The sequence below is a fragment of the Lissotriton helveticus genome, chromosome 4_1, assembly GCF_964261635.1.
Source record: "Lissotriton helveticus chromosome 4_1, aLisHel1.1, whole genome shotgun sequence".
NCBI classification, from domain to species: domain Eukaryota; kingdom Metazoa; phylum Chordata; class Amphibia; order Caudata; family Salamandridae; genus Lissotriton; species Lissotriton helveticus.
Window position 1 is genome coordinate 134,114,315 of NC_136063.1, and position 14,767 is coordinate 134,129,081.

The 14,767-nt window shown below is 49.6% G+C and overlaps 1 long non-coding RNA gene across 4 annotated transcripts in view; it reads right to left on the reverse strand.

Annotated features, from left to right (window-relative positions):
- Nucleotides 1–14,767, reverse strand: part of LOC144827060 (uncharacterized) — a 175,565-nt gene that overhangs the window by 65,714 nt on the left and 95,084 nt on the right. The window contains exon 4 of one of the 4 annotated variants that reach the window (XR_013610009.1): nt 9,063–9,921. The exons of the other annotated variants lie outside the window; for them this stretch is intronic. This is a non-coding gene — a long non-coding RNA (uncharacterized LOC144827060). Of the gene's footprint in view, nt 1–9,062; nt 9,922–14,767 lie in introns of those variants that run through there. 4 annotated transcript variants of the gene reach the window in all.

Sequence of the window (14,767 nt, forward strand, 5' to 3'; positions counted from 1 at the left end):
GCCTGGAATATCGAGACCAGAGACGAGAGATACCATCCCTCATTCATCCTAGATTCCAGGTACAGAACTGAATAACCCCTCGCAGAGAATTCTCTAGTCAGTCACTTGGCAAAACAAACTTAACTTAAACTGTAAATTTCTATTCCCGCCCACGTATTAGGCTTAGGTCAGGTACACGGGGTAGGCGTAGTTAGAAACACCAGTTGAGTACGATTAGTCAAATGTAAATGTGTATGTATATATTTTATCCATTTTAAACCATCATATGGCTTAGAAACCATATCAATGTTTTTACAGTATTATTTTATACTTCTGCTTTTAATGTATGCACTTTACTTAACCATAAGTATTGCAATAATATCGATCCATTTCTCTTGTATGAGAAAAGAGACTGATCAATAAATAACATCTTTTATTGAACACGCCCGTCTCTTCCTTTTCTCTACAATCTGGTGAGACTAAGAATGCACGTACTGACTGAGTAAAATAGGTCGTCTTTTGTTTTCACACGACTCTAGAGATACACTCTTGATTAGGGGAGAGCAAAGTTGTCATGTTCTATGGTTGTCAGAAACTAAATCCCTTCTTGTCTATCCAGGGAGGTTCAACTCCTCCTTGCCTATTCGAGAAAGTTTCTAGTGAACTCTGAGCTAGCTGGCAAAACCCAAAACTTTAAGTCTAATATCGACAGTAGTAGACCTAGTTAACGTCTGGTCTAGGCCTATACTATTGAAGGTATTATTCCAATGCGCAGAGCCTATTGGGATAATAGGAACTACACTACAAAACCTTGTGTTGTTTAAGAATACGCAAGGGTGCGGGGGTACCGCATGTGGTTACAAATGTTGCTATTGTTAGAAAAGATGCAAAGACAAGAGAATCAGGACTTCTCTTGAGATGAAATGCAAGTCAGAGGAACTGGTTTTCTGCAAGAGGGTGCCCAAGACAATAGGGTTTGTTAATGAACTTCGCAATTATTTGCAACACGACAATAGTAATCCAAAAATAAAACAAAGGCCAATGGCGAGTCCATTCATTGTCCATGTGCCACAGCATAAAACTGTGCCACCAAACTTGCCCTTACTGACACTGCCAGGGAACCACCTCAGAAAGGGGAATTCAGTGGGCACAGCAGGCAGCTTGAAGATGGTACTTGGGAAGGGGGGCAGAGGTTTAGGGAGGAGTGGAGTTGTCCTTTTGGAGGAGGCTTTTTGGTTTGGGGGCTTTTGGGCTGGGCTTAGCTTTAGGTTTTTTTTTTCATTTTTGGGGCTGGGTTCAAGGGGGTGGGAAGGCTGTTTTTCAGGGGTGGAGTGCGAAGTCAAAGGGAAAGGTTTGAGAGGGGTTTTTGTGACTGGGAAGGGGGCTGTGTTTCACAGGGGTAAGGGCAAACATGACAGATTTGCGGGTAAAACTGGTAGGGTGTTCAGGATGGGGTTTGGTTCCTCGATTGAAAGTGTGAGATGGGTCTACTGTCTGCACTGCGTTGTGTCGGTGTCTGTTGTGTGGGTGACTCAGAGCATTTTGGTTTTGGGTGGGGGTAAAGTGGATGTGTTGGGTGATGTGGAAGGGTCTGTAGCTGTTGCTGTGGTGTCCGCGGCTATGGGTGTTGTGGAGGTATCAGTGGTTGTTGGGGCGGTGCCTGCAGATATGGATGTTCTGAAAGTGTCTGTGGCTTTTTGGTGCAGTGTCTGCGTGAATGCTGGGTGTTGTGGAGGGGTCCGTGGGTGTGAGTGTGGTGTTTGCGGATATGGGTGTCTGTGGAGGGCTCTGTATGTACTGCTGTGGTGCCTGGGGTATGCTGAGGGTGGTGGAGGTGGTGAAGGAGGTGAGTGTCTTCTGTGAGCATGTATGTTTCCTTTTTTTGGCAGTCTAGTGTTTCTATGTGATGCTTGTGTCGGACTTTTTTTGTAAACAGATTTTATTGAGCGTTTAAACATACATTCGTAGGAGTTGAGGGAATTTATGGCATTGTGGTGTGTCGTATACAGGCGGTCTCTTGTCTTCTTAATGTGGGGATGCTTATCTCTTTGCTTTGTTGGCTGTCACTATGAGCGCAGAGCTGGTATCTCATCATTCTGAGGTTTTACCACTGGTACACAGCTGCTCCCCGTCCTTCTTTCCTTAGTGCCTAAGTTGTGGGATTCAATTTTCACCTACCTGGGTTTCCTCTATTGTGTCCTTGTGAACCTCATTCTCTGGGTTCCTCAGTAATTCCACCAAAGCTATCCAGGTTCTAACTGTCTCCAGCGTTCTTTCACTCCCTGTCTTCTTGGCTATTTGCAACCTAATTACTCCCGCACATTCTGCCCATTTTATGAATTCTTTTTTCCATCGAAGTACATGAGGACCCCCTCTGGACTTCCAGCGACTGGTGAGGTCTCTTTTTGCTAATACCAAGCCAAGGTCCTGAAACATACTTCTCACCTTGTTTTTAGTCGTATGGGGAATCAGTGCAATAGAGCAATACCCAGGTGTTGTGGCCACCTCCCTGCCGGTCACATCTGATAGGGTTGTAGTTAAAACTTCCCAAAAATCCCCCATGTTCGTGCAACTCGAGAACATGCGAAGGAAGTTTGCTCCTTCAAGGTTGCAACGCGTTCAAGCTGCTGTTTGTGTATTGAAATATAGATTCATTTTGCCCCGTGTGAGGTAGGCTTTGTGCAGCAGGTAGAAGTGTATCAATTGAAATTTTGCATTTCTGGTACTCTTTTGTGCCCTTTCCACAAGCTCCCCCATGCTTTCTCAGCAATTGGTTCGCCCAAGTCTTCCTCCCATTTAAGATTTAATTTACTCAAGAAAGGGAGAGTCTCATGTGTAAGTCACCTATAGAGGCAGGTGACCGCCTTGAAGGTTCCAGCTGCAGTTACTATGTACTGAGACCCCGTTGACGTCTGTGGTTCCGTGAATCCCGCCCTCCAATGCTTGTGTATCGCTGCTGTAAGGGCAGTGTGCAACAGGAAATCTCCCCCAGGTATATCATATCGTTCACAGAGGTCATTACATGGGATCAGGTTTGCCTCCCTCATATAAGTCCCCCATGGAGGACACTCGCACATAATCAATGGGTTCTGTGGGGCATAAGGGTTCTTAGTTTTCAGTTTTAGACCTTCGCAAGCTCCTGTTTCAACACTTACGTGCTGTTTTCAATTCTATGGTCATTTCTTGATCCTGAATAGGGAGTCTCAGAATTACTTGCAACAGCAGTCTCAGACATGGCTTTGTGTCTCCCTCTGCAACTGTCTGTCTTAATCTGCTTGCCATTCACCTCGTTAGGCACTATAGTTGTGCTGCAATGTAACAGTACTCAAAATCAGGTACCGACAGCCCTCCCTCTGCTCTTGTTCTTATAAGCATGGTGAGTGCTACTCTCCATCTATTCGTGCCCCAGAAGAACAACGCCATCAATGTCTTTAGTTGATGAAACATTCGAGTCGGTATCCAAACTGGCAGCACTCCGAAATAATATAGGAGTCTTGGCAAGGTCACCATCTTCAGTAAGGCGACCCTGCCGGCAACCGATATGGGAATAGTCCCCCAGAAGTCAAAGATGGTTTTTTCTCCCCTCAGGGCTCTCCCTACGTTACCTTCCAATAGGTCTCCTTGAGTGTGTTATATCCGAGTACCCAGATATGTTAAACACCGGTTCTCCCACCAAACACCCTCCATTCCTGTGGTCCAACCCTGCTCGCCTTGGTAGGAAAGAGACATGATTTTGCCCAGTTCACCCTGAGGCCCGCCACCCTCTCCAATCTTTGTAGGAGTTCTTTAGCCCCCTTGAGTGCTTCTCCAGCATCTGCCAAGAACAGCAGTAAGTCGTCTGCATATAATGCAATATGATGATTTTGTCCAGCCAACTCTAATCCTTGAAAATTCTGCCCTGTCCTGGCTTTGGCCGCCAGCGGCTCCATGGCCAGGGAGAACAGCAGGGGTGATAGTGGGCACCCCTGCTGTGTTCCCTGTTCTATTCGGGAGGCCTCAGAGATTAGTCTGCTCGTCTTAACTCTTGCTGTGGAATCGTTATGTTGCAGAGCCGTCCATCCAGCGAATCGAGGCCCCAATCTGAATTTCCTATTCACGTGGAACAGGTAAGCCCATTCAAGGACATCAAAGGGCTTTTCAATATCTACCGCAAAGATGTTTACCTCATCCGTGCAATAGGAATCGGCCTCAAGAATATGCAGAAACCTTCTGACATTTAACGCCATGTTTCTGATGGCACTAAAGCTTGCCTGGTCCCGGTGTATGAGTGTTGTCATATGGGAAAGAAGCACAGTGACCAGAATCCTGCTCAAAATTTATAATCCAAGTTAAGCATGGCGAGCGGTTTATACGCCGCTCTGTCACATGCTGGCTTCCCCGGCTTCAAAAGGGGAATAATTACTGCTTCCCTCTTTGAACCTGGAAGTTTCCCTTTTTTCTTTGCTTGGTTGAATACTTCTATTAGTCTGGGACCCAAAAGCTCAGTTTACGCGGATTAAAACTCCACAGGGAGTCCGCCAGTCCCTGGTGTCTTATTCCTGGCCATAGCCTTACTGACCCCCTCACCTCACTCAATTCTATATCTCTTCCCAAGTCCTCTGCTACTTCCTCTGACACTGCCGGTAGCTCTATGTTGCCCATGAAATCGTCAAGTTCCTCAGTCGAAGGGGACAGTCTACTTTTATACAAGTCTGCGTAATAGTCCGAAAAGATGTTGTTGTTATCCTGTTGTCGGGGTAAGTCTCTCCATCCTGTTCCTTTAGTTCTAGCCAGCCATGCCAGTAAAGTCCTTGACTTGTACCTTTCAGAATGAGCTTAGACCATGTAGTTCTTATAGTCAAAGTAACGTAGTTTCCCTACCTGCTCGGCTACTGCTTCCTTGGCTGTCAGAAGCTCCTCCTGCTTCGCTCTCCTTTGCGGTCTTTCTTTCTGTGGATCTCGAAGTCTTTGTCCGGCCATCAGTGTGTCCTTGAGAAGTACCTTTCGTACTCCCACCACTTCAGAAATGCAACGTCCTCTTAATACAGTCTTAAAGGCGTCCCATTCTAATAATTTGTTTGTCACTGTACCGTAATTTCCTACGAAATACTGCTCGATAGCAGTGCGTATTGTTGTTTGAAAGACTTGGTCTTCCAACGCTTCTGGTCTCAGGCACCAGGTCGGTATTTTAGGCCTCTCTTGGGACCAGGTTAGTCCCAACAATAATGGGTTATGATCCGAAATTGTTCTGGCAAGGTATTCGCTTGTCTGTGTTCATTCATGCACGTCAGGGGAACACAATATGGAATCTAACCTGACATGTAGCTCGTGTAGTGCTGAGAAAAAGGAATAGTCTATGTCCCCTGGGTGTTGTGCCCTCCAGGTGTCCACTAGCCCCATTGCTGCTGCCAGTGCCTTCATGCTTCTGCTATTTTGTGTGTGGGAGAGTCAGGGAGACGAGGGTGGGAACAATCCAACTCCATATACGTAATACAATTAAAGTCTCCCCCTAGAATTAACAATCCTGTCAGTGCTGGAGCCAGCATTCTGGAGAGTTGAGTCAAAAATTAGACTTGCTCCATGTTGGGACCAAAAATGCTACCCAATGCTACACCTCTACCGTCTAGCCTTCCCAGCAACATGACATATCTCCCCTCAGGGTCAATAATTTGTTACGTGCACTGAAATGGTAGTCCTGCCCTTATCCAGATCAGGACCCCTCTGGCAAAAGCTGAGTAATTTGCATGACACACTTGCCCCCTCCATCTACGCTGAAGCACGGCTCCTCTTCCCCTGTTATATGTGTCTCCTGGAGTAGAGAGATTTGTACCCCTCCTCTCTAAGTACACATGTATTTTGTAGCGCCTGGACATAGTATGCATCCCCAGTATATTCCACGATATGGATTTAAGATCTATGGGGGTAGCCATTGTGCAGTTCTCACCTCTTCGCCGTTAGCTACCTTGCCTTCGACACGCCTGGTCCCTCGAAACAACGTCTGAATAAAACAAGTACCCTAACTCCCCCTCCCCAGGACAGGTACAGATGGACCAGTTCCCATTCAAACTCAAACAATTCCTCTTGTGGTTGTGGGGCTATGCAGCGTACTCATCAAGCCCCGGAGCACCACCGTGCCATACCCCTGTGTCATAGCTTAAAATTTCTGCCCCAGCTTGCCTGCTGCATATCTCCAGCTTTGCCATTAGGAGTCATGACCTCAATTATCACCCTGCAATCTCAGGCCAATCTGCATACAGCTGCTTCGTCTTCTCACCGCGACCCCTTTACACAATTCTGTCTGCCGACTGGGGTGTGATCTTTGGCAATTCAGTTTCTGAGTCCATTTTGGCGCTGGTGGCCAGGGATCCATCTGACCTGTCCACCTCCTACTCGATCTGGGGTTAGATCCACCTTGACTAAGCATTTTATGTCTTTCAGACCTGACCTTCCTCGAGGAAGGTGCCCGAGTCGTGCCCTTATTCTTTTCTCAGGTCTTCGGTGTCAGGTCTGGTGAGGAATTGTGCCTTTCACATCCTGCTCCAGAGTCCAACCAATCCCGTGCTTCCTGTGGTGTATTAAAAAACTGTGCACCTGCTTTATCAGTTACTCGCAACCTCGCTGGAAACAACAGCCCTTAGGGGATCTGTAGTTGCCGCAATTTCTTTATGAGGGCTAGGAAAGAGGCTCTTTGACGCTGGACTTCCCTGGTGAAGTCTCGGAATATCATGACTTTCCTTTAACCAACTGCAGGTCTTGCTTCTGGCAGGCTTGATGAAGGATATTGGTCCTGATCTCTATAATGAAGAAGCCTCGCCACTATAGGGTGGGGAGGGGCTCCAGGTCGTGGCGGCTTAGCTGGAACCCTGTGAGCTCTTTCCAACACATAGAAGGGTGAGAGGCCCTCTGGCACTAGTTCAGCTTTGAGCTACTCCTATTTCTATTTTCTATTTAGGGGGTTTTATAAAGCGCATGGTGACGCAACAACGGCGTGTTCCCGCGCTGAGAGGATACTTTATTACTGGAACATACAGAGGCGGCACACCTACTGAGCGAATAGAGCAGTTTTGAGCTTAGCTCTAAAAATTGATTCAGATGGCTCTAATCGCAACGCCATGGGCAGCTTGTTCCATCTAGCGGCTGCAAGGCATCTGAAAGATCTTCCCCCCATCCGTGCTTTGGACACCTTAGGGACAACCAGGAGTCCAGAGCCGGAAGATCTCAGGGAACGGGGAGGCTCATAAGGTGTCAAAAGTCCTTGCAGAGGGAGAGGGGATCTCCCATTAATGATCCGATGGCACGTACAGAGTGCTTTAAATTCTACCCTGCTTCTGACTGGGAGCCAGTGCAAGGACCGGAGAGCCGCTGCCGAAGCAGCTCTTCTGGGTAGTCTAAGCACCAATCGGGCAGCGGCATTCTGTAGGACCTGTAAGCGGCTGAGATTCTTCTCCAGGGTGCCTAAATAGAGAAGGTTGCCATAGTCCATCCTTGATGTGACTAGTGCATGTACCAAGGTTTGTCGGGCTCTCACAGGCAAGAACTTCAGAATCTTCCTGAGGCTTTTAAGGGTCCCAAAGCATAGTCCGACCACCTGGTTGATCTGAGGGCCAAAGGTGAGGGCGGCATCAAACCAAATGCCCAAATTCCTCGCTTTTTGGCACGGGATGGGTGTTGGGCCCAGGGAAGATGGCCACCATGCCGACGTCCACGCAGACTGGCAACCCCCCACGACCAGCACCTCGGTCTTGCCCCCGTTGAGCTTGATAGATATTGTAAGATATTGTACTATGTCCATCCCATCTGTTTGTTCTGGGATCCTCACGATGCGTAGGTTATTCCTACGGGATCTCCCCTCGATGTCCTCCACCTTTACTTTAACCTTGGCCTCTACTTCTCTGAGCGATTTTTGTAAAATTATTACCATCGCAGGGAAGACAGTGAGTGTTTTTTCAGTTGTTGCCACTCTGTCTTTCAATTTGCGATGGTCGTCTTTTAGTAGGTTCAGAACGGTTCCAATTGCGTCTATTTTCATCTCCAGCGCTTCCCTGGAGGCAGTGATGGCCTGCATAATGTCCGTCAAGGTGGGCCACACCGCAGCAGCTTCCTTTCTCAATTCCATGCTCTCATCGTCGTTGTCGGTGTGGGCTCCGGCTCCCTCTATGCTGAGGGCATTATAACCTTTCTGCTTGGATACTTTCCCCATTCCTCTTGATGGTTCTTTGCTCTCGCAATGCTAGTGTGTATTTACAACGCAGGTAGTATTCAGGTAGGTCCCACAATGCCTTCATGCATCAATGGTCTGCTCCTTGTGCTATCCCTTGGCTCCTCTCTACTGCATGCAATCCTGTGGCCCACAGCAGATTTGACTATGGATATGGCACATCGCGTTCCTGACCAGTGCCGCAGAGGGTCCTTTAATGGCTGCCCCACACTCGTGTTCCTGTTGTCCCCCTCTGTTCTGAGCTAATTGTGCTGTTTTCTCTTGGTCGCTGCCGATCCGAGCAGAGCCTGAGTCCCCTCTCAATCCCTGTGGTCGTGCCCTCTGCTCTCTCTGTGTTAAGCCATGTTGCAGGAGTTTGGGGCCATTCTTGTCACCTGCTGTGTAGCTCCACTTGCCCACATCTTCACTTCTAGCAGGGTGTAAATTCAGCGGTTCGCGCTTACCTCTGGGCCGTCCATTCACAGGCCGTGTTCTTCTAAGCTCACCACAAGGCCTGATAGTGACACAGTCTGCTGGGGTCTTTGCTGATGATCGTACTCCCCTCAGCTGGGAGCATCCACCTGCTGTAGCCGCTCATGGATTGTCAGGTCTCCAGCGCCAGTATTTGCAGGGCGCTCGACCAAGCGATATCCACCCCCCTCCGGTGCACGGTCTCTGAGGCAGATTCTACCGCCTTGTGGCAATGTGCACAGGTCCCTTCAGCACTCCGGAGTGCCTGGCTCAACACCTCACGGGCACGGCTCCGTTATCACTGTGGCTCCTCTCCCCACCTCCGGTGCAGTAGCTGGTCGCTTTGGATTCTCTCCTCGTTCAGCAGGTTTCAGAGGTTTCAGCCTCTCGGCATCACAGCCGACATCTTGTACTGCGCTGAGCGGCTCCCGTAAGTCTTTCACTTTCATTTGCTGTGAGGAGCCTTGCTCTGGGGACTTTTGACCTCTAATCTTCCAGGTTTAGTGCGCCCGAGGCTTAGGATATTTGCAAACGGGCATATGCCGGCCAGAGCTCCGCAGGCCGCTTCTGACAACATTGGCGTCATGCCACGCCCCATGCTTGTGTCTGATGACTTGTGTGCATGCTTAGTTATGCGTGTGCTTGGGATAGAAATGAGAAGAGGAAATTCGGATGGGGAAGGGGCATGAGGGGGAGCAGTAGGTTGGGATGTGTGGAGGGCTGCCGTGAGGGAGGATGCCAGAGCCTGAAAAGATCTCTGTAGGGCAGACATGGCAGTGTGAATGCATTTCTAGGTAGGTAACCCTCTGGGCAAGCTTGTTGCCTTGCTCCTGAATGGCAGTCAGGACTGTAGTCCGACCGACAGACATGCTCTTCAGGAGGTCAATAGCCTCTTCACTAAAGGCAGCGTGGCTAGCAGGGGCTGAGGTGCCCGAAGCAGAAACAACTTCTCACTTCTTAGGGGAGCATGAACAGCCAACTTGTGTGGGGACAACAGGGAGGGTGGCGATGGAGCTGAGGCTGGTGGACAAGGATGTACGTGGTACTGATCATGTTGGGGCCACCACCACTCTGGAGTGTCCACCGGAGGATGACTCAGATGATGTGCTCGAGCTAATGTCCTCCGGGGAACTCCTCACACCCTCCTAGTCACTGGGTCCCTCAGTGTCTGACGTCTCACGTCTGGAACCGCCGCTGTAACCAGCTGTGTCCCCACCAATATTGGCCCCTTCTCCTCCACTTGCCCTGGATCAATCTGACGTTGGCCCCTTTTATTCCACTTGTCCTGGATGGATCTGAAAAGAGATGTAACATGGGTTTATTGCAACTGCGTTTCCACACCTGACCATCTGAAATCCACTGAGAACAATGAAGAAGTCCACATATCACACCACCTTCATGCTTCACTCCATAGGCTTTACATTTAGCATGAGCACATGTATGCTTGCTACATGTCTTGCAAACAGTTGGGTCCATTCATGTAATAACCCCAGACAGGCACACATGCATTGATGGAACTGTTTACACTCCATCCTATGTCCATACTAGGATAGTTGATCACCTTGCATACTCTGGCGCTTGTATATCATTTTAAAGAGATGTTACCAAATAGGATGCATCCAAGTGTGAGATTTACACAATGCTCACACAAAGGCCCAGAATCTAATAAATCTAACTATTACTCATTACACATCAAGTTGTCATGAAGGTCAAGTTCACACCAATGCATCATCAATTAGTGTTGTGGCACACATCATGTCACATTCAAGTGATCACTGCACACTGATGACACTTTGTACTCCAATTACATCATATGTCTGGTACCTCAAAAGTCAAATGACAGCTGGACACATGTAGTTTAGCTATGTATCACATTTAGCAGATAAAATTCCCTGAAACTCCAAGCATTTAGATATACACCCTGAATTCACACAGCACAACACTCCAGATAGCCATATAAACATCCCCAGTCTTGCTTTGTCTATGTGATGACACTAGTCATAGATTGTATATCCAAAAACCAAAACGCCTTGGAAGGTTCGGGTGTCCCTAAACTTCTATGACATTAAGATGTGGGATCAATAGACTCCAAAGGGGCAGGCACATCAATCCACTCTTTGGTATTGCATACTCAGATTTCGTTGTTAGAATCAGTGTAGTCACTCACATAGGATCCTCACAGTTCTAGATCTCACTCCCTCATGCATGTCAGCAGTTAGAGAATGAGTGTATTGAAACACTATTGCAGATGAACCATCAACTGGCAAATGCACACTGGCCAACATGTAGGCACTAATGCCGATGGCACCAGTGATGTTTGCACTCTCATTCACTGTAATGATCTGTACTTACTAATTGGGACTGTTGTACATTCACTGCATGTACTGTGAACTCTATGTCATTTCACATGCAACAGGGCCACATTCACATGAGAGTAGTGAGGGTGCATCACTCCTCACACAAGCAAGACCAGCTGCCAGTGTAGAGCAATTGTCACCCGGATTTACTAAAAACATGAGATCATTACTCACTTCACTCAGCCAGGTGTCTGCTCAAAAGGAGAGAATTGGATGTGGACAAGACTCTGCTGTCTTCCAGGTCAGAAAGACAATAGGCACAGCACAACAGCAGGCACCTACTACCACACTCAGTAACACTCAAAGTTGGTAATATGAAATGTGTGACTCTGGACAGGACTCGCCCCCTTGTCACTGCTGTTGGGCCTTCAACTGCCCATCAAGGTCCAGGTAGGCCACCACCAGTATGCAGACTATCAGGGGTGGTGTGGGGGGTTCAGGATCTGGTGCATGCCCCTTCCATGTTGGGAGGACTTCCCCATCTGAGCCTCCACGATCATCTGGGTCCAGCACCACTGGTCCTCCCACCTCTTTCTGCAGTGGGCACTATGCCAGTTATAGACCCCCAGGGTCCGCACCTTCCAGGTGATGGCGCTCCAAATGGCCTTTTTCTGATGGGCGTTGACCTTTATGTATGCAATAAATTTAGAAACAGACTGCAACTGGAAGTTTAAGGATATCTGTACAGTTGATATACATTTTTGTTTACACCTAGCCAAGCATTCATCAAAAGTAAATACAATACATGTGTCCATGTCACATGCTAAGCACAACTGAAGCATGAATACACACTTCTGTGGTTATCTGATGAGTAACCTTAACCCTGGTAATGACCTACACTGATTGAGGCAGTCCACTAACATCATGTAGGTCAGGGCCATTGTACATGTAATGTGATTTACCATGACTCACAGCACACTATTTGAACCTTCCGAAGGATAATCTGCCTGTGCATGACTGTCCAGACACCTTCACTGCCAGACCAATTGCATTGATGTATATGGTCCAGAGGAAAATACCATAGTATGCAAAGCATTCTAAGACTAAGGTCACACTGTAAGGACTGGTATGTGTGACACTGATAATTACCTCTCTGGGGACTGTATGGACATATGGACTACTTTTATTAATATCCTAGTAATTCATAATAGGTTTGTGTTATTTGTCATGCCATCACAGAACACCCCATTTGCCAAATGTGGCACTGTAACAGGGAGGTCAATCAACATACCATTGTATGTGCAGTGTGATAGGGAAAACTGTAGCCAGGTAGGGGTGGGTGGTGAACTGTACTCCGCCGGCAGAGTTCGATGAATTTTTGCTACTCCACGCTCCGCATGGAGAATAAAGTTCGGTCTAAAACTCTGCCATCCGCCACGTAGCGGAATTTGTCGGCACCTACTTTAATCCTGTCAAAGGATTGGGTTCTATTTATTGTCAAGATGTGATTTTACCGAGGGGGCGTGGCCAACTGCCGAGCATGGAGGCAGCTTGAAGCGGGAGCTCCTCCAGGCATAGCGGCCCGCGCTAAATATCCGTACAATTATCCGGCTCATCACCCGCCCGAAGAAGCGGCATCGGCTCGGGGACCCGAGCGGCACTGTTTGGTCCGATCACGGTGAATTTCGGTTGCCGGGAAGTGGTCCGTTCTGCGGCGACGTGTTGGGGCCTGTGGTTGCCTGGCCGCACCGGCCTGAAGTGACTGGCGGATCCGGGCGGAAGTGCGTCCTGCTCGGCTTGGACGCGGTGGCTCCGGCCGGCCCTGGCGGATCCTCGGACAATAAAGTACCCCGGCGCTCAGCATAGCCGGCGCGGACCTCCGTGAGAGCGGAAGAGGCTAAATCATCTAGGACTGGCTGCGTGCCTCGCCCGGACACAGAGCAGGTACCTACGCGGGCGGAGATAGCCCTGGGACCCGGACGGCGCCATATTGGGTGAAACAGACGGTCGGCCGCAGCGCTCATGCTGCGGGATACGGAGGGAAGCGCCGGGGGCCCTGCAGACCTCTCACAGCGCCGCAACTCAGAGTCTCACTCTAGAGTACTGGGGAGCCCTTGGAACCTGACGCAGGGGGTGCTATCTGAAGAGACGTCCATAGTGGGGTCCGGCCCACTGAGAGGCACCATAGCGCTGCTGCTCTGCTACACGACAGGGCTCCGCCACAAAACGCAGGGTGCTCCCCACCAGGGACTCACCGACGACGCGCCGGTGCGCCGAAGCACGTTATACTGCAATGAACACGAGAGGCCGGAGTAGACGCGCGGTGGGCCGCACGCACACGGCGCTGGAACAGGCGAGCTGACCATCGAGGAGACTGGCTGGGACACGCCTGGACCCTGGGAGTGTAGGGCCGAGCACTTGGAACCAGCGGGACACCCACTCGGGTGCACACAGCCTGTAGACCGGGGATTGCGCAGCAAATTGACGTGTGGCACTGACATTGCCGCCGAAAACGGGCTACTCATCCACAAGCACGACGCCATGGCAGGCAAGGGTGCGAAGAGCACGTCGACACAGGCAAAACTAGACAAATTTGCATACAGCCAGCATGGACACTCTCAGGGTGGCGGGCGCCACTCCACAGGTGCACCTCCAGACACAGACGGAACTAAAAAGGTCACATTGGAGGACATTATGAAAACCCTCACCGAGGTACAAACGACGGTGGGCACAATCTCCTCTGAGGTTAATCTGCTGAGGGCGGACTTTAAGAAAATGTCTGAAAGGGTGTCTCAAGTGGAAGTAGTTACGAAATCGCTCATTGAGGACACCTCGGACCTGCAAGTAGCAATGGAACGAATGGAGAAAGTCACTAAGCAATTGCAGGATAAGTTGGACGATCAGGAGGGCGCTCCCGAAGGAACAACGTCCGCATCCTAGGCCTTCCGGAATCAGAAGGAAAAGGCGCCATGGATCTATACATCGAGGACCTCATCAAAACCAAGTTACAACCGAAGGGTTTGCCGCACTTTTTCTCTGTTGAAAGGGCACACCGAGTGCCTGGAGGACCGGCCAAGCAAGGAGCCACACCGCGGCCAGTACTAGCTAGGCTATTTAATTTTAGAGACAGGGACGCCATTCTGCAAGCGGCGAGGGTCTCGCCACCGGTTAAGATTCAGAACTCGACTTTGGCGTTCTTTCCAGACTACACGGCAGAGGTGGCTCGGCGCCGAAAATCGTTCACCAAAGTGAAAAAGACGCTGCGTGACAAAGGCCTGCCTTATTCAATGCTTTTCCCCGCCAAATTGCGGATTGTGGCCGACGGAAAAGCGTGGTTTTTTGATACGCCGGAGGTGGCGCGAGAATGGCTTGATGGATGGAGACAGGTGGGCCAGCCTCAGCGCTCGCACAGAGACCGCCAGACCCATCGCAACGGAAGACCAGCGGAGCAACATCCTAATCAACCCACACACGAGGAAGGAGCCGCGAGACTGGACTCTGATCTGGAGAGGGACCCCCTCGATTCAGGACAGCCTGTCAGGGTTTGATTAAATATGCTGCGTGGGGGACAACACGATTGCAGCCTTTGGGACCTTGAAGCTGATGGAGCTGAGTAGGGCGGGCATCGGCCGGTGCCTGTAGGGGACTCACCAACCCCACAAGCAAGTAAGATAGATAGGGATGGGATTAAGCACTCTGCCAAGTTGGGGATGCGGGCGGGTTTTCGTCCGTGGTGCAGGGGAGCAGAGAGGGGGTGGGGGGGAGAAGTTGTAATGTTACGGTTTTCGTTCATAGTCATCACTAATTTCTTGTGGACCACGGTCCTATTGCAGGCCATACACTC